We start from the raw sequence: 15647 nt of genomic DNA, 5'->3' as shown, positions 1-15647 counted from the left end.
CACTATTAAGAAAGTGAAAAGGTAAGCCTTGGCCTGGGAGAAAATATTTTCAAGACATATATTTAATAAAGGACTATATCAGAATATAGAGAGAACATTATAACTCAATAATAGTCAACTCAATACAAAAGTGGGAAAACATTTGAACAGATACTTTACTAGCAAAGGTATATGAATGTCACACAAGTATATGAAAGATGTTCAACATCATTAGTCATTAGAGAAATGCAAATAAAAACCACAGTGTGATACCACTATGCAGCCACTTGAATGGCTAAAATTAGAATGACTGACCATACCAAGTGTTGTCAAGAAGACAGAGCAATTGGAACGCCCAAATATTGGTGGGAATGCAAACTACAGTCACTTTGGAAAGCAATCTGGCAGTTTCTTATAAAGTTAAACACATACTTACCATATGGTCCAGCAATCCTACTTGGAGGTCTTTGCCTAAGAAAAAGGAAAATATATGTCCAGACAAAGACTTTTAAGTAAGTATTCATATCATCTTTATTCCTAATGTCTCCAAACTTGAAGCAAACATTTTAGAAACAGGTTAATAAATAAACAAACTGGCACATCCATGCAAAGGAATGCTGAACAGCAATTAAAAAAAAAAAAAGGAATGAACTACTCTTACACGCAACAAGGATGAATTTCAGAAGCATTCCGTTAAGTGAAAGAAGCCAGCCACAGATGGCTGCCTATGTGTGCATGTATGATTCTATTTATGTGATATTATGGAAAAGGCAAAACTACAGTGACCGAGCAGATCGGTGGTTAATCTGAAGCAGAGGTGGTGGGGCAAAGGATTAACAATGGAACTTCTTGGCAGATAGATCTATATCTTGATTGTGGTGGTTGTTACACACCTGATATATTTGTCAAAATGTATTATACACTTAAATTGGCTAATTTAATTGTATACAAATTATACCTAAACTAAGCTGAGTTTTAAAAAAGAAAAATGAAGTGCGATACATGCTTGGATTGAGAGAAGCAGGGGTGCTCTGGGAGCACAATATAGGTCACCTCACAATCCAGCAGAGCCTGAGGGGGCTTTTCATGGGATGAACCATTAGCTCTCAGCATGAGTAGGAATAGGCCAAGTGCACAGAGTTAGGTGGAAGGGAAGGGGGTTCAACAGAGTCAGCAGCAGAGGCTCAGAGGCAAGAAAAAAGAAGGAACTTTGGAAATGCTAGTGAAGGAGGATGGAGGAAAAATTAGTGTGGAGGGGTAGGCAGGGCAAAATAAAGACTTTTATTTAAAGTCATGTTAAGTTTGGATTTTATCCTAAGAGTGACCGAAGGGTTTTAAGCCCTTATTATGGAGTTATATGATGTTATTTCTGATTTGTAAGAATATCCCTGGCTGCTGTGTGAAGAATGGGTTGGATGGAAAAACCTTGACTAAGAGGGTATCAGATGACAGTGCCACAAATTGGGGGAGTTGTCAAGGGGATGGCCAGAGGTGGGTGGATTTCAGAAATACTTAGGAAGCAGAATTTCCTGTGGGAGTTGAGGGTGAAGGAAGAATCATCAAGAATGGCTTCTAGGTTTCTAGTTTGGATAACTGGGTATATGGTGGTACCACTCACTGACATAAAGAATAAAGGAGCCAGAAAAGGTTTGGGGGCAATATGATGACTTTGGTTTTGTATATGTTGTTTTGAGGTGCCTGGGAAGCCTTTATGTTGTGTTTAGAGGTGGCTGGATATATAGATCTGTTGCTTAGGAGACAGATCTCAGCAGCAGAAATAAATTTATGTCATTTCCATGTAGGTAGTAATTGAAATCATGGAACTGATGACCCAGGAGTTGAATGAGTAGGACGAGAAAAAAAGAGGCCCACAGCAGAACCCCAAGAAATTCCAATGCTTAATGAAGAGGTAGGAGGAAAATTAGGAGAGCACTGTTTTACTAGGAAGGTACTAGAAGGAGTGACTTGTCAACAATATCAAATCAATTGCTTCATTAAAGAATATGGTGACTTTTAAGGTTTTTGATGAATATGTATAGTAGAATTTTTGAGAGATGCACTCACAGGAAAAGATGAATCTCTGTTACACAACCATTAAAAAGAAAAAGAAAGTTAATGGTTTGACGGCCTGCGAAAAGGCAGTGCATTTCTTACACAGATGGAAGAACTCAGAGTTTTCTATCATTTTCTTTTGTCCTTCCTCCTTTAGATTTTCCTCCCCCATTAGAGACTTTTAGAACACTAAACATTAAAGAGCGTCCAGAAATCCACTTATATACATTCTGGGTGGAGAAGCTTGCACCAGATATTCCCTTATTTACAAATCCACGAGCAAGAACATACTTTTTGCAATGTTTGCTTAATAAGTACTATCCACCGGGTGCCTGGGTGGCTCAGTTGGTTAAGCGACTGCCTTCGGCTCAGGTCATGATCCTGGAGTCCCTGGATCGAGTCCCACATCGGGCTCCCTGCTCAGCGGGGAGTCTGCTTCTTCCTCTGACCCTCTCTCTCATTCTCTCTCTCTCAAATAAAGGAAAAAAATCAAAAAAAAAAAAAAAAAAAAGTACTATCCACCTTAATTCCCCTGTTCCTTTTGGTCTGTTTCATTCCCTGGGTGGGTGTGACTAGCTTGAAGAGATCAACGGGAAAAGGTTTTTGATTCCCCTACCTTAAGCAAGGAGTGTTTGTCGAGCGAACAAGACAATCAGTCACTGGTGCACAGAGAAACTGTTTTTAAAGTGAGTTTCAGTTGCTTTCAAATTGATCTTACTACCATGGTCAGCTTTAGGGGTCCATGGGAGAATGCTGGAACAAAAGTCTCCACTTTCCCAGATGCTATCTTTCTCTTCCCTTTTTTCTAATTGCCTTCTCCCCAAAAGGGAAGATGTAGAAAGCTTTTAAAGAGCTAGAATTATATTAGAATTATCACTAAAGATGCAATAGGAGAATATTAAGGAACCACTTGAAGGTTATGGTTACAAGAGCTCAAATAGAATAGCCTGGGAAATGGCTGTAGGGCCCTTACTTAATCATGGTTCCAAATCAGTGACAATTTCTCTTGTCATTATTCTGTTCAGGTAAGAGGGGGAAGACTTCCAAGCTATCGGTGCCAGTTATCAATTTATTGTTTCTGAGCTCCAAATTTACTTTTCAGTATATGCTTGGGATAATAGATTGGATTCTTAAACATTTCTTGTCCCAGTGAGCACAGTATTAAGCTTTGTCAGGAGAGCTTGCCTAAGGGACACTGTAGGAAGACAACAACTTCTCTTCCTGGTTCCATGTGCTACATTGTGCTTTTCTTTGCTCCTGCTTTGAGGTCTGCCAACGTTGTGTGTTTATGGACCATCTACCAGTGCTCTACCCCAAAGAGGCCCCAGAATGTGTAGTCCCCTGGTGACCTTGCAGGCCTGGGCTGGACCCAGTGACTATCTTGCTTCAACCCTCCCAAAGTGGACACTGGTGTCTCAGGTCTAATGCTGGCAGTGGAACCTGATTTCTTTTGTGTGTTTTCTTTGCTTGCTTGGACTCCAGAAGGTTGTTTCCTCTAACTGTCTCACTATAGACACCATGTGTTCCAGGCCTTATACCAGCAGTAATGCCCTGATTTCCTCTGTATGCTCACCCAGAGCTTTGACTCGCCCACTGCCTAGAGGGTTATTTCTTGCTGTGCAGTGACTCTGGCCTGGCCAGTTTGGCAAACAGCTCCACTGTCCAGTGGGCTACAGCCATACCTTCTCCAATGAAGTTTTTTACCCCAGCCTTGGGGAGGAGGCTCTCTGTAAAATTTCTTCTTTCTTATGTACTTTCCACCAACCATAATGTTCTCTTTATAGTTCTCTTACATCTTCATAGTTACTTCTTTATCATAGTTAAATGATTTTTTAATGCTAAACTTCTCCTATTCAAATTACTGTGTGGTTTCTATCTTCTAATTACACCCAGACCGATACACTATCTGTTCTTTAATCCATTACACATACATTTCCCAGATTATTTAGGCTTCCAACAGCTCCACTCTTGTTTAAAACATAAATCAACACTGCCCCCCACCTCAAATAAAACAACAACAACAACAATCCTTCAGTGATTTGGCATTGCCTGGCATTCAAGACCCTGCCTGCCTTTACAATCTTATTTCCTACTCTTTCTAGAATAACCGAGGCAAGCAGCACTGTGCAGGACAGAAAGTTCACTCAGTAGTTTTGACTTTTAGCTCTACTACTTATTACTAAGCAGACAAGGGCATGTCCTTAGATTCCACTGAATCTCAGTTTACTCTCAAAATATGCAGAAGTGCTTTGTAAACTGTAAAATAGAAGGAAATGGATTATTTTTAGAATGAACTGGAGAAAGAAGACTTCCAAACTGGCGAGAAATTTCAACCTATTCAAAAGTCAAACCCCTTGGGAGAGGTATTCCTATTCCATGAGAATTTGATGAAGGGTTGTAGGGCCTTAAGTATAGGAGAAAAAATGAGGGACCCAACTACTTGTATAGAAAAGAGACAGATTTCTCTGGTTGCTCATGGATTGGACTCATCTTTGTTGGGCATAAGGCCAGCCTGTGGATGTTTTTATCAGCAGGTGGTTCTTCTGAATTCCTCATTATCTTGGATACATAATGCTGGAGGAAAAAAGCCAATTCCAGGAGAACTTGAAACACAAATATGAAAGGCATTTAAAAATTTATGTGAAAAAACATCCTTAAGGAAGAAATATAGGGTTCCTTCTTTTATAGCCTGAAGAGAAAGTTGAGTTCAAGAGAGGGTAAAAATGAAGAGAGGTAGCCATTCCAGTCTTGGTTAGACAAAACCTTCATTATCTAACCTTTCTAAGGCTCTTTGTATTTTCTAAAGACCTTCACAAATGCATTTTCCCCATGTGTAACAAGCCTCTGATCAAAGCAGGTTACTATTCACCTTTCCATTTTTTAGATGAGAAAAAAAGAGTTCCAGAGAAGTGAAGTCACCTTCACAAGTCCCAGGGTGAGTCAAAGGTAGAATGAGGTTTTGAAACTTCGCCACAGAGTTCTTGGCTTAATTGCTCTGCAACGTGTTATTTCCTGTCTTGAGTAAAGCTCTACAAATTGGTTAAAAAAGATTCTTAATCTAACAAGCCAAGTCTAGAATTCTAACTAGAGGATCCTCTGTGGGAAATCTTGAGGTTTTATTAAAACTGAGATTCCTCTGGGCCACTGTACTTAGAGGGCAGTGAAGAAGAGCAGATGTGGTTCAAAGACTTGAAAGAAGGAAGTACTAGACTTCAGATGAGGTACTCCTTCAGGTCTCCTGGGAATCAGAGTTGTATCTCTTTATAGAAGAAATCTGAAAGTGATGCTTATAGGATTGGCATCTGAGAAAGTGGTTTAGCTCAGTGGTTGAGATTTGTGTCCAGTTCTCATGTACCCAGTCTGCTTTTCATGCATTTGAATTCTTTTTTTCCCATGGGAGAAACTGGCCAGTCTCCAATTTGTGGAATTCTAATTTAGGTTATATATGTCTTTGCAATGTGAATCTATTTCAGATTTAATGTAAGATCATTGACTAGTACATTGCCAAATACCCTATAGTTACCTTAATAAATATTTATTAATGTTAATCACGAGAACCATCTTTTTCAATATTTACATTTGCAATATATACTCTACCAATACTGCAACAGGGAAAACTTCCAGGATAATTACATTTTGCATTTATAAATCCAGCGATTTATTTCCTAGAATCTCAATTTTGGCAGAGACATGATTATGGTATTTTTTCCCCTCAACCTTAAGGTTATTGGCAAATGTTAGTCCTATTTTACAGATGAAGAGTGTAAAAAGGAAAAGGAATGATTGGCAAAAGTCTCATAGTGAACTGAAGAGAAGTAGAGAATGAAAATTTAAGTCTATGTTTCCAAATTTCATTAAAAATACTCTTATTCTGAGGACTAAACTAATGGTTACGAAGTTATGATGAGGCATGGTTAGTTCACATGCATGGAACTATCCCCCTGACTAAAATTTAATTTTGAAAAATGAATTTTTCTTTTGACTCTACATGCAGATTACATAGCCTCTATTGGCAGCTGGAGGCTCTTTTTTTCCCCACTGAATTTAACCTGTGATTGTTTACTCCTCATGATTCAGGCAGTAATATTATCTGTTTCTATTATTGCTATGTTTTCTTTTTTAAAAAAATTTATTTCAATTCAATTAACATATAGTGTATTATTATTTTCAGAGGCAGAATTTAGTGATTCATCAATTGCATATAACACACAGTGCTCATTACATCAAGTGCCCTCCTTAATGCCCATCACCCAGTTACCCCATCCCCTACCCACCTCTCCTCCAGCAACCTTCAGCTTGTTTCCTATGATTAAAAGTCTCTTATGGTTGTCTCCCTGTTTGTTTTTGTCTTATTTTCCCTTCCCTTCCTCTATGTTCATCTTTTTTGTTTCTTAAATTCCACATACAAATGAAATCAGATGATATTTGTCTCTCTCTGACCGACTTATTTTGCTTAGGATATTACTCTAGTTCCATCCACGTCATCGCACATGGCAAGATTTCATTCTTTTGGATGGCTGAGTAATATTCCATTGTGTATATATATACCATACCTTCTTTATCCATTTATCTGTCCATGGACATCTGGGCTCTTTCCATACTTTGGCTATGGTGGACATCGCTGCTATAAATATTGGGGTGCATGTGCCCCTTTGAATCACTGTTTGTGATTCTGGATAAGTACCTAGTGGTGCAATTCCTGAGTCGTAGGGTAGCCCTATTTTTAACTTCTTGAGGAACCTCCATACCAGCTTCCAGAGTGGCTGCACCAGTTTGTATTCCCACCAACAGTGTAAGAGGGTTCCCCTTTCTTTGCATCATTGCCAACATCTGTCGTTTCCTGACTTGTTAATTTTAGCCATTCTGACCAGTGTGAGGTGGTATTTCATTGTGGTTTTGATTTGTATTTCCCGAATGCCAAGTGATGTTGAATATTTTTTCTGTGTCTGTTGGTATTTTGTATGTCTTCTTTGGAGAAATATCTGTTCATGCCTTCTGCCCATTTCTTGACTGGATTTTTTGTTTTTTGGGTGTTGAGTTTAATAAATTCTTTACAGATTTTGGATACTAGCCCTTTATCTGATAAGACATTTGCAAATATCTTCTCCCATTCTTTAGGTTGCCTTTTAGTTTTGTTGACTGTTTCCTTTGCTGTGCAAAAGCTTTTTATCTTGTTGAAGTCACAATAGTTCATTTTTGCTTTTGTTTCTCTTGCCTTTGAAAACTAGCAAGCAAGAAGTTGCTTGCTAGTGGCTAGCAAGAAGTTGCTGCAGCCAAGGTCAAAGAGGTTGCTGCCTGTGTTCTCCTCTAGGATTTTGATGGATTCCTGTCTCACATTTAGGTCTTTTATCCATTTTGAGTTTATTTTAGTGTATAGTGTAGAAAGTGGTCAGTTTCATTCTTCTGCACGTGGCTGTCCAATTTTCTCAACACCATTTGTTGAAGAGACTGTCTTTTTTCCATTGGATATTCTTTCCTGCCTTGTTGAAAATTAGTTGACCATCTATTTTTTTTAAATCAACCCTATCAATATAGAAATTTATCCAATATTTTGCTTTTTAATATATAGATTCATATTATAAAAATAGTAGTTGAAGTTAGAGTATCTGTTAGTACTTCCCTTAATCAAAGTGAAAAATGGCTTTTAGTAGATTAGTTATTTCAGAAAGAAATCCCGTAGATAATTTAGAAATGTAGATATTAGTAGATATTTTAGAAACTACCTAGTTTTAGTAAAATTTTATATATTTTTATATTTTATATAAAATATATATTATAAACATATTTACAATTTACATATTTTTATATTTTGTAAAAATATAAGTATTTTATATTAATTATATTTTAGTAAATATCAATAGATATTTTAGAAATAGTTTTTTTTTAAGTAACCTCTACACCCAACGTGGGGCTCAAACTCACAACCCCAAGATCAAGAGTCGTATGCTCTACTGACTGAGCCAGTCAGGCACCCCCTACCTAGTTATTTTTATAACCTCATGTATGAATAAAATGAGTAACTGTTATCTATATTTAAAAATAAAAGAAATGCATTTTGCAGCATTTTTTCCTGTTAAAATCCTGTAGAACATCTTACAGTATTACATATTTTTATCATTTGTTTTAAACAGCATTTCTTAACAGGTAATTTATAATTCACCTGCATCAGATGAGGTACTTACTAAAACTCAGAGCCCAAGGTCTTACCCCATATCTACTGAATGTGACTCTTAACACTGGGGTCCAGAAATCTGCATTTTGAATATAATTTTTAGGTGACTAGTACAAACTGCATTGATTGCTTCAGTGTGAGAGGAAAGGCACATGGGTACCAAATCAAGGGAGATGAGCAAGGACATGAAGGGCACAATATGCTGTGGCATTTAGATCTTACCCTGGAGGTAATGGAGATTTAAGATAGGCAGCAACAAAAATTAACTGGATTCATTTGTGTTACTTTTATAAGTTATTTGGGGAGTTAATCTCACTATCAAGAAAGATGGGTGAGGCTAAACGGACATAGGATTGTATTTTTATATAAAATTATTTTGAAGGATATCAGATATATATGATTTATTCCTCACTATCCTGGTATTAATGGTTCCAAATTTTTTACTTGTGAATGACAAGCCATATGAATTATTATTTCCTCTTGTGATTCATGTAAAAATTAATGTATGGAAAAAGAAACTCAAGGATCAAACTGATTATATTGATAATATACATTTACAAGTACAAAACCATTGGTAACTATAAATGCCATCATTATGCTAATAAAATGGGAAACATTCCTGAAGCATCTGGCTCAAGGCTGGTATACTTTTTTTTTTTTAAGATTTTATTTATTTATTTGAGAGAGCGATAGCAAGAGAGAGAGAGAGCATGAGCAGGGGAGAGAGGGAGAAGCAGGCTTCCCGTGGAGCAGGGAGCCCGATGTGGGGCTCAATCCCAGGACCCTGGGATCACGACCTGATCCAAAGGCAGACACTTAACTGACTGAGCCACCCAGGCGCCCCAAGGCTGGTATACTTTTTATAGAGTCCATTTGTGTAGTAGCAATTTGTACTGGCTGGAGTATATTTGCAATTATAAGTTATCTGCCTCCTGCATTAATAAAAATTGTGGTAGTTAGGTTAGTCTGCTGAAATAAACAATCCAAAATGTGGCTCAACACAATAAAAGATGATTTCTCACTCATGTCACAGCTAATGCAGGGTGTTAGGCATAGATTGGAGCTTTGCTCCATGCAGGGATCCAGGCCTTTTTCAATCTTCATCTTTCAATCTTTCCATCTTCATAGGCCTTGAAATGTGGTCTGTGTCTAGCATTCAGACAAGGTGCGGAAAGAGTGTGGAGAGGTTGCACATGCTCTTAACCACTTCACTGGAGGTGACACACATCATTCCCTCCCCCAGATTCTCCTGGTGAGAACCAGTCATGATTCCATTGAGCTGCATCCATCTGGGAGCTGTGGTCTGATCCTTCATTGAGAAAGAAGAGAACAGAGCCAGTTTCTGCCACAATAGACTATCCTTCCAGATCATTCAATATCAGAGATATATACTAGTGAGTAGGAACTGCTCAAATAAATAGGCTGAAATACTATAGATATTTCCCAACTTATGTATATTCCTTATAGTCAAGCATTCATTGAGGACAACTACCTTTTTTTAGATAGCCCAGGGAAGTCTTTATCAAACTTTCTGGACTGTACTTCAATAAGAAATATACTTTACATGGCGATTCATTACCAGTATATAGGTACCAAATCAAAAATTTCATGCCTGTTGTTAAACAATAATTACCCTTACTATATGTGGTATACTCTGGTATTTGCTATACTGTTTTCTACAGTTTCATTCTGTTCTTGCCTGCCTCAACAATAGGCTCCTCTGTAATCTTGGGAGGCTCCATTCTATCTCTAGCAGTCTCTACTCTTGAGGGGAGATGCGCAGAGGAGTTTGAGTCTAGGTTTCCTGATATGTAGATGATTCTCACTGCAGTCTTTTAGACACCCCAAAGACCATTATCACTTGTGATCATCTCTTTCCCCTTACAGCTAAGGTTTTGGATTTCTCAAATAAACATATAAGATATTCAGTGAAATTTGAATTTCAGACAATGAATAATTTTTTGGCATAATGATGTCTCATGCAATATTTGGGACATGCTTACATTACAAAAATTATTTGCTGAAATTTAAATTAACTGGGTGTCCTATATTTTATCTGGCAATCCTGCCTACAGTGAATGAGACAATGCAGTGGGATTTCTTTTTAGCTGCTATTTATTTCTCTTGGTTGCTGATAATAAGGAAATCAGGCAGGCATTAGATACTTGCTTTAGGGATAGGAGGGGAGAGCCTGTGAGTTTGGGGCCTGTTTTGTAGTGAGGCAGGAAGAAGAGAGAAACTGTAGTCAAAGTCAGTGGAAGGTAACAGAGAAATGGGTAGCTGGGGATGGGGTGTCACTGACCTGAAAGAGAGAAGGGACTGGCAAGGACATAAGTATATGCCAGGAGTGTTCCTATAGTCTTGTAGTGGCAGGAGGTCCTGGCTCCCCAATGCCTTTATCCCTTTATCCATAACTCTTGAGATCCTATCCATCTTCCTCAATTTCCCTTATTGCCACCTGAGCTTTGTTGGAGGCTCTCTCTCAGGTGACAAACCACCAACAGGAACTTGGAGCATATAAGGATGGGGTATCTCTAATGCAATAAGAAGGTGCCTTAGCAAGTGTTGGAGTAGGAGAGGGAGGATTTGTTCTTTGAATCCTTAGTTGAAATCATAGATGATTTTCCCATATGAATGTGGTCTCAAATCGTGGCATTTTCTATGGAAACCATTCTGTAAGAAATTCTCTGGAAAGCTTACTAAAATGCAGATTTCTGGGCCCCATGCAAATATTTGGACTTAGTATGTCTAGGACGTGGATTCCATACATATAATGTATATATACATACATAATTTTTAAGTTTTTACTTAAATTCCAGTTAGTTAACATACAGTATAATATTAGTTTCAGGTGTACAATATAGTGATTGATTCATCAATTCCATTTGACACCTGATGCTCATCACAAGAAGTGTGCTCATTAATCCCCTCCATATTTATTTATTTATTTATTTATTTATTTATTTATTTATTTATTTATTTTTAGAAGCTTGGTTTTTTTTATTATTTAATTTTTTTTTATTTATTAGAGAGAGAGAGAATGAGAGATAGCACGAGAGGGAAGAGGGTCAGAGGGAGAAGCAGACTCCCTGCTGAGCAGGGAGCCCGACGTGGGACTCGATCCCGGGACTCCAAGATCATGACCTGAGCTGAAGGCAGTCGCTTAACCAACTGAGCCACCCAGGCGCCCCTCCATATTTATTTTTTACAAGCTCCCAGAACATCAATTTGGAAAACGTTGTAATGAAGTATAGTATAGCAGGGTCTAGTCTAGAATAGCATAGTTTAGTATTATATAAGAATATATATGAAAAATGAAAAATTGCTCAACATCACTATTATGATGTTATGAAAAAATGCTCAACATCACTATTAGGGAAATACAAATCAAAACCACAATGAGATACCACCTCACACTGGTCAGAATGGCTAAAATGAACAGCTCGGGAAACAACAGATGTTGGTGAGGATGCAAAGAAAGGGGAACCCTCTTACACTGTTGGTGGGAATGCAAGCTGGTGCAGCCACTCTGGTGGCCGGTATGAAGGTTCCTCAAGAAGTTAAAAATAGAGCTACCCTATGACCCAGGAATTGCACCACTAGGTATTTATCCTGAATCACAAACAGTGATTCAATGGGGCACATGCACCCCAATATTTATAGCAGCGATGTCCACCATAGCCAAAGTATGGAAAGAGCCCAGATGTCCATGGACAGATAAATGGATAAAGAAGGTATGGTATATATATACACAATGGAATATTACTCAGCCATCCAAAAGAATGAAATCTTGCCATGTGCAACGACGTGGATGGAAGTAGAGGGTATTATGCTAAGCGAAATAAGTCAGAGAAAGACAAATACCATATGATTTCATTCGTATGTGGAATTTAAGAAACAAAAAAGATGAACATAGGGTAAGGGAAGGGAAAATAAGACAAAAAACAGACAGGGAGACAAGCCATAAGAGACTGTTAATCATAGGAAACAAACTGAGGGTTGCTGGAGGAGAGGTGGGTGGGGGATGGGGTAACTGGGTGATAGGCATTAGGAGGGCACTTGATGTAATGAGCACTCGGTGTTCTATGCAACTGATGAATCACTAAATTCTAACTCTGAAACTAATACACTATAAATAAAAAAATTTTTTAAATATAATAAATTACAATACTATAGATCTACTATAAATTTAGTTATCATTTGTAAATTTTCTGTAGATCTTTTATTTTAATATATTCTTTTTATTAATTTTATTTTTAAAGATTTTATTTATTTATTTTAGAGAGAGAGAGAGCACACGGCAGAGGGAGAGGGGAGAGAATCTCAAGCTGACTCCACAGTGAATGCAGAGCCTGAAGTGCAGGACTGGATCCCATGACCTGGAGATCATGACCTGAGCTGAAACGAAGAGTTGGACGCTCAACTGACTGAGCCAGCCAGGCGCCCCGTAATGTATTTTTCTTTTTAAATGAATGCTTTCACAGTTTCAAGCTACATACTACTTAGCAAAGGACTTTTGGAACAGGGCCCCTTCCCAAATTGGAGACATGGCTAATACAAGTGCCATCTAGTGGCCAAAGTAGTTTTCACTAGGTTTTGTTAAAAAATAGTTAAAATACTAGGGAATTTGATTTTCTATGTTACCAGCTTGAGGGACTAGCTCTGGGACATGAATGTTACATGTTATTGTAAATTCTCAGCTACGCTTAAGTTACTGCAGCACAGATAGTTCTGCTTTCCCCATTTCTGAAGCAGGCAGCTGGGATAGGAGGTTTGGACCACAAAGCTGCTCTGCTTGTTCCCTGAGGTCACTTAGTAAGGGGTTGGAGAGTATTTGATGAAAATCATTCTTTCATTATTTAATCATTCATTCAACATCGAGCCAACATTTATTTATTTGTTTATTTATTTAGTGCCAACCCGGTTTAAGGCACTGTGCTAGGCAATAAAAGATTAATCAGACTGGATTTTTATTCTTTTAAGGGCTTATTATTTAATAAGACTAGTTTTGTGAGATTTAGAAAGGTGAAACAGACATTGCCCTAACCTTAAGGAACTTTCGGTCAACAGAGGAAACAGGAAACTCCCAGTACTTCTCTAGGTGCAGTCTTATTAAGGGAGATGAGACACACACCTACAAGACAAGGAGTCATGGCAGGCAGTGGCTGAACCGAGTGCCCCAGGGCTCCATCCACTAGTGGTACAATGGGGCAGAAAGTGTCTCAGCTCAGCACTCTATGCCTTCCCGACTTAGTTCTGCATGTTTTGGAAACAGTAGACAATGGTTGATGTAAAGGAGCAACAAATTAGCTGTTTTTCACATCCATGGTTATCAATTGCAACACAGCAGCTTTATAGAAAAGAAGGGGGAAAAAAAAAGCAGGCCCTGTCACTCTAGTTGGCATTCAAATCACTAATTTGTCTTAAAACTTTTATATAGATTTCAGCTAGCTTATGTAGCTAATAAATTCAAATGAAAAAATTCTCATGGCTATTTTTTGGTTAATTTTGATGATGGAAAAAAAAGGACACCACAAGTTGAATATACAAAGCAGAGCCTGTATTTGAATTTAGCTATGGTGAATTAATAGCAATCCCCCCAAGTCCCTTCCCTTACAGCATTGTTAAATTGTGTAGTGTTTTCTAGGGCCCCCCTCTCCCCACCATTTTCCTCCTTCAGGGTCATGATTAATTTTATTGACTTAATCTCAAACTGATTTTTTACAGTAAATCCTTTCAGACATTCAGAGACAGATTTCATTTTAGTGGTTTAAATTTGAACAGTTTTTCAGTGCTTTGCTAGGTTGCTGTTCTCAGTGCTCAGATGGAAGAAGGAACTTAAAAAATGATTTATAAAGCAGGTAATATCTGTGACATTCATATTACCTACTAAAGTCTGCAAGGGGAAAATTGATCTTGCTTTTTTTTCCTTTAAAAAAATTCCCAAACCACTACTCAATTAAAATCTCTAACCCAATACCCCGATTGTAATGTATTAATGATATAAAACTACATAATTTAATGCTGTCTTTAAAAACTGATGTAAGAAAACACTTTGAGTGATTTATGATATAATAAAATTTGTTATATTTATATATTAAAAAACCCTTTTTTTTTTTTTTTTGCATTGCCTAGACATGCCATTAACATTGACTAACATGAAGGCAACCTTTGGTTACTTAAAAAGCACTTTTGTAGTAAGGTAAGTAGTATTGATTAATGTGAGTGGGACTTATGCAAATTTCATGGCCCCTTAAGTAATTTTTGTGAGTCTTAAATAATAAAATAAAATTTAAAAAAATATATATTTAAAAGTAAAAAAAAAAAGCAGCTTTGGGTTACAAGCCATTATTTCTTTTTCTTATTAACATATAATGTATTGCTTCAGAGGTACAGAATTCTGTGATTCATCAGTCTTACTCAATTCACAGCACTCACCATAGCACATACCCTCCCCAATGTCCATCACCCAGCCACCCCATCCCTCCCACCCCCCTTCACTCCAGCAACCTTCAGTTTGTTTCCTGAGATTAAGAGTCTCTTATGGTTTGTCTCCCTCTCTGGTTTCATACAAGCCATTATTTCTGAGATATCCGTTGAGAATGGGCTATGGCAGCTCCTCTTTTGTGGGCAAAGGAAATGGTACACAGATACTCCTGCTAGGCACAGCACTGGTCACAGCTGCTCTGCCCCGGCAGGGTAAGATTATTTTTGTGATTCTCCAACTTCCCTTTTTTGCCAAACAACCTGACATAAACTAGCAAGCTGATAGGTAATGGTTTGACATACCTCCTTTAATAAAGATGCTTCCTTCCTTCCTTCCTTCCTTCCTTCCTCCTTCCTTCCTTCCTTCCTTCCTTCCTTCCTTCCTTCCTTCTTTCCTTCTTTCCTTCCTTCCTTCCTTCTTTCCTTCCTTCCTTCCTTCCTTCCTTCCTTCCTTCCTTCCTTCCTTCCTTCCTTCCTTCCACAAATATTTATGAAGCACCCACTATATATCAAGTACTGTTCTAGGTGCTGGGGTTTCAACAGTGGACAAAACAGCCACCATCCTGGTCCATAGGCCCAAGCTCACATTCTAGTGGGTGGATATAGACAATAAACCAAAGAGGTAAAACACAGTGTGCACTGGGTGTTATGCACAAACAATGAATCATGGAACACTACATCAAAAACTAATGATGTAATGTATGGTGATTAATATAACAATAAAAAAGTTAAAAAAAAAAACCACAGTGTGCAAGATAAGTGCTGTGGAGAAACATAAAGGAGGAAAAGCGTAGAGGGAGTTTCCAGGATGAAGGAAGGAAATTCAAATTTAAATAAACTAGCCAGAGAAGACCTCACTGAGAACAAAGACAAGGGCGGCCAAGGAGTGAGCCACGTAAGAATATCCAGGGGAAGAGTGTCCTAGGCAGAGGAAACTGCAAGTGCCACGTAGGAGAGT

The 15647-nt window shown here is 38.0% G+C and overlaps 1 long non-coding RNA gene across 1 annotated transcript in view; it reads left to right on the top strand.

Moving 5' to 3' along the window:
* Positions 1-15647, top strand: part of LOC141373859 (uncharacterized) — a 141787-nt gene that overhangs the window by 47488 nt on the left and 78652 nt on the right. The window contains exon 2 of the long non-coding RNA XR_012380215.1: positions 12486-12650. This is a non-coding gene — a long non-coding RNA (uncharacterized lncRNA). The remainder of the gene's footprint in view (positions 1-12485; positions 12651-15647) is intronic.

This window comes from Callorhinus ursinus, unplaced genomic scaffold (assembly GCF_003265705.2).
Source record: "Callorhinus ursinus isolate GAN/ISIS: 27379988/994484 unplaced genomic scaffold, GSC_fseal_2.0 scaffold12, whole genome shotgun sequence".
NCBI classification, from domain to species: domain Eukaryota; kingdom Metazoa; phylum Chordata; class Mammalia; order Carnivora; family Otariidae; genus Callorhinus; species Callorhinus ursinus.
The sequence above is the reverse complement of the archived record's forward strand: the minus strand, read 5'-3'. Positions and strand labels throughout refer to the sequence as shown.